The sequence below is a fragment of the Sinocyclocheilus rhinocerous genome, unplaced genomic scaffold (genome assembly GCF_001515625.1).
Source record: "Sinocyclocheilus rhinocerous isolate Xijiao unplaced genomic scaffold, SAMN03320098_v1.1 scaffold1247, whole genome shotgun sequence".
NCBI classification, from domain to species: Eukaryota; Metazoa; Chordata; class Actinopteri; order Cypriniformes; family Cyprinidae; genus Sinocyclocheilus; species Sinocyclocheilus rhinocerous.
In genome coordinates this window covers 205,332-209,843 of record NW_015630573.1, presented here as the reverse complement: position 1 = coordinate 209,843, position 4,512 = coordinate 205,332, and positions in this window count along the sequence as shown.

Sequence of the window (4,512 nt, the reverse complement as noted above, 5' to 3'; positions counted from 1 at the left end):
AAAAATAATTTTAATGTCATACAAAAAAAAAAAGTAATCGGCCTGAGTAAATTGTACCATTATAAAATCGTGACTGCACAAGTAGTGTAGTAATTTAGGAGGTGAAAATACTGTGAAATTACATGCATACAAATGGCAAGAAATTTGAAAGCATAACAACTGAACGTCTATGAATCGTCTATGACTTTAAATTTTTAAACTAAAATGGCTATTATTGCAACCATATAGCCTATGAATGAATGAAAATGCATATTTTTCAATTAAAGAAAACTTGTGGGCTGAGTGTGGGCTAATTCTGGTGTATGGATTTCTACTTCAATAAAATGAGGCCCAAGTTTAAGAATGCGCTAGAAGTTAAAATTTTTCAATATATTTTCTTCTCTATTTAACAGCCTTAACTTACAATAGTGAAAGACGTCTCCCCTCAGGTAGATTAAATGTTTTCCTGCCTTGCTAAACTGTGGGTTCATGATCAATAAATTGCATTCGCCCAAACTGATTTGCCAAAATCAAATCGCGGACGTAAGCGCGAGTCCTTCTGGCTGTGAAACAGGAGCAGCCGGCAGAGGATTCCGCTTGGTCTTAAAGCCTTCCTCAAACGGCTACGTTCACAAATAAAACAATATTTTGCGCAAAAATAATGATTAATTATCAATTGAGAATTTGTTATGGTCTGGTGGTCATATGGCGTATGCCTGCGATGCGAATACAGGACAAACTGTGTTATAACTTTCATACGGGACGCTTCTTTGATGCCTTAAATACAGGCATCCATATTTCAACCCCATAGCAGTGGCGTGACAGTACCGGCACTCGCGGCCAAAAAACAGACCGGCCCACCGGGAATTTTCCCGGAGCTCCCGATTAGCCAACCCGGGCCTGGTATGGCAAGCCGTGTAAAACGTACCCTGCGCATATTTTAGATAACTAATATTAAATCGCTAAACAGGGGGAAAAAATGCGAATTACGGGGTGGTTTGGGAGGGGCCTGATATAGCTTGATCCCAAAACAGACCAAAACATCAAAACAAGACGTTAGAGGAAGTCATGTAATCTTAGTCTAGACGTAATATGAAGCTTTACCTGAAATATGAAGATACATTTCTAGCTCTGAGTGATTTTAAATCGTAGCCTAGTTTTGGCAGCCCATAACACCATATTAACATCACACGAGCTGTTGAATAAAATATGCTATAAACGATGTTCATTCAGGGACCTGCATTTATTGAATTGACGGAGCAAAATGCATACACAGTGTCCCTAAAATGCATATACACAGTTCAGTTGAATGAAAGAATTTGCCAGGACCAGGAATGTAATAGCTGGCCAGTTTTTTTTTTCCTCTAGGAAAAAAAACAAAAAAAAAGCCTTTACTTTTCACCTATATTTATATTATATAAACTGACGTTTAAGATATATTTTGATGGTTCCCTTAATTTATATTGTTCACATAATATTAAATAGGCCTATCGAAAGAATCTCAATTCAAACCTAGATGTTTAGCAGACTATCAGGACGTATTACGATGAATGCTGCATATAAAATGTTCTACAGAGTGATACACCGTGTCTCTTTCGCACACGCGCACGCGCTCACACATCAAAATAAGTTGTAATATTAGGAAAATGTAATATTGTATATTGCTATAAATTGTTCGTATTCTAACACCCATGCACAAACAGGCTAGCCTACATTAAGTCTCTCTCAAGTCAATTCCCACCACACACACAAGGATGGTTAGTTGTTATTGGTATTGCCATTTTTATTCTTTTTGTAATATGCTATAAATGAAAGGCAATGATAGTAATTAAAATTATAATTTTGTTAAAATTTATTGCAAAAGCTTTTGTTTCATTCACAAGTACAGACCCATTTTAGCTGAACACGGTGTTGAAAAAAGAGAGAATTTCTGATTTTTAAATGTGATAAGGGATTTTACCTTTTTTAATCATTAAATGATAGAAGATGCCTGACTTAACATAGCTACAAAGAGTAGTCTTGCATGTGCAGATACTTCAGTGCTGCCCATGCCGGACTTCGCCCTATATTTTGAGCTATTTCAGGCGTTTCTGTTTCCTTCATTTGTTCGTTTTTGTAGATTGTAAATGGTTAGCTGGCAACGCCACTGTGGGGTAGAAAATCTGCGGTTTCTAAGCTCTTCCCAGCTCAAAAGTTGATTTACAGCTCAGGTTGTAAAACGGTTTTTACGAGCCTCGCGCGCCCGTCATTGGGTATCACAGATGAGACGCGCTCCGGGCTCGCGGTGATATTGGCCCCTCTCTTTCCTTCCCACGAGCTCTGTTGCACAGGAAAGCTCAGTACGAGGACGTCTGTCTGCAATTCTGTCTGTTTTATCATTTGTGCAGTATATTTTATTTGTGGTTTTTTTGTATTTCTTTTTATTTTACTCTTTTCTTTTTCTTTCTCTTTTAAATATCGTCTGTTTACTTTAATACAGGGAAATGTATTTTAAATAGGTCGTTTTTGCATCAAATGGTAAGTGCAGCTGCAAAATCAAGCTTAATGCTTTTTTCTTTTTAAAATAATTTTTATTGACTTTTTTCTGATCAATCAGTAGCTTTATCAATAATTATCCATTGTGAATTTTAACAGGAAAATTCTTATAGTCTGGTCATCCTGTGTCTTTTTATGCAGACGGCAATTTACATTGTTGAATAAGAGAAATTGTAAATCTAAAAATGTAAGACAATAAGACAATCTTGAGATGAGGTCAGATAAGTCAAAATGTGTTGTGCATTTCTGTTCTATGAGTAAATCTGAATCTATTATTCTGGTTTCTTTGTTAACGAATCAATTTAAATTTGAAAGCGAGAGGGTTCTCCTAATTTACTACCTTACTGCATTGCGGAGAGAGAGAGAGAGAGAGAGAGAGAGAGAGAGAGAGAGAGAAACAGAGAGACCATGAAAGAAATGTGATTTTCTTGATTTCCTAAGATAGCAGATTTCTCAAATAGTTTTTTTATTACATAATTATTTTTATTACTTGATTACAAAAGGCATACCTTTTAGAAAATATCTGCAATTAACAACATCAAATTCAAACTCAGACAAAATAGTCAACTCACTAAATACCTCAAAATAGCATTTTTTTTTATTTTGAGACTCATTTTATTTATATGCTTTAATATGATCGAAATAATTGATAAAATGGTCTTTAAAATAATTCCTCGTAATTTGTATCTTAACTGAAATTACTTTGCTTTAAAAGGGATTTTCTTGTTTACAGGGTGTTTTCAATTTTCGGGTGTTACACATTATCAACGCCTTATTTTTATTTTATTTTTTTATTTTTTGTCTGGACCGTGGAAACGTTGTACTCTTCATTTTTTAGGAGGTTCCATTTCTGAACGTTCATTTGGAATCTTTCTTTCGTCGTCTATATATACCCTGTAGAACCGAATGTGTGTTTACACAGCACATTCACAGATTCGGTTTTAGGGGAGTATATGAACGATGCAAAAACGTCTGCTTTCTATATAAAACCACACTGCATTTGCTAAATGCATAAACGACTCAACCACTTTTTGTCTTTTTAAAATTTTTTATTCTGTTTCGTTTAGTACTTGAATTAATAATGCACATTGTATGCAAAAACAAACAAACAAAAAAAACCGGTGCTGATTAAAATAGCTATTTTTGCCTTTCAAATATTTAGCGATTACGGTTAGGTTAAAAGACTAATATGTTGTGATTTTGTCTAACATCCAGTAATATCCTAAATAATTAGAATATTACAAAGTCTTTAATGTGTGTTTGTATTGAATTTTGTTTCTTCAGCTCTCCTTTCTTCCCTTCCTTCCTTTTAGAGAACAGGGTAAGATGCCCCGACCTGCTCATGCCTGGGAAAAAAATATAGCAACACAATAAAATACATGCACTTTCTGTACTGATAAGCTGAAATGAGACTTGAATATGTGTGTCAATGTTCTAAATGTATAATGAGCTGCAATAAAAAGAAAGTGTATAAATGTGTCATTTTTGTTTCCAAATAAATACAATACAATAACATCAAGAAAATATTACAATTCATTATCTCTGTTCTCATATCAACAGAGATATTAGCTAATAGCACTAATATTAGCTAATACCATACATATAGTTTTAGGTTTAATGCGTCTATTTAAAAAAGATTAATATAGGCTAGACATATTGATTTTACAAGATTTAAAGTGCCCCTATTATGGATTTTTGAAGATTGCCTTTCATGCAGTGTGTAACACAGCTCTAAGTGAATGAAAACATCCTGCAAAGTTTTAAATCTGAAAGTGCACCGTGTATAAAGTTATTGTCTCTCAAAAGAAAGAGTCGACTCTGAATCACTGAAACAAGTCGTTTTTGAAACCAATCCCAAGCCGTTTCATGTTGACGTCAGCATAAAATATTAGTATATTGCCCGCCAGTGTTGGGAAGGTTACTTTGGAAATGTAATAGGTTACAGATTACAAGTTACCCTATTTAAAATGTAATAGTAGTGTAACTTTTTCAATTACT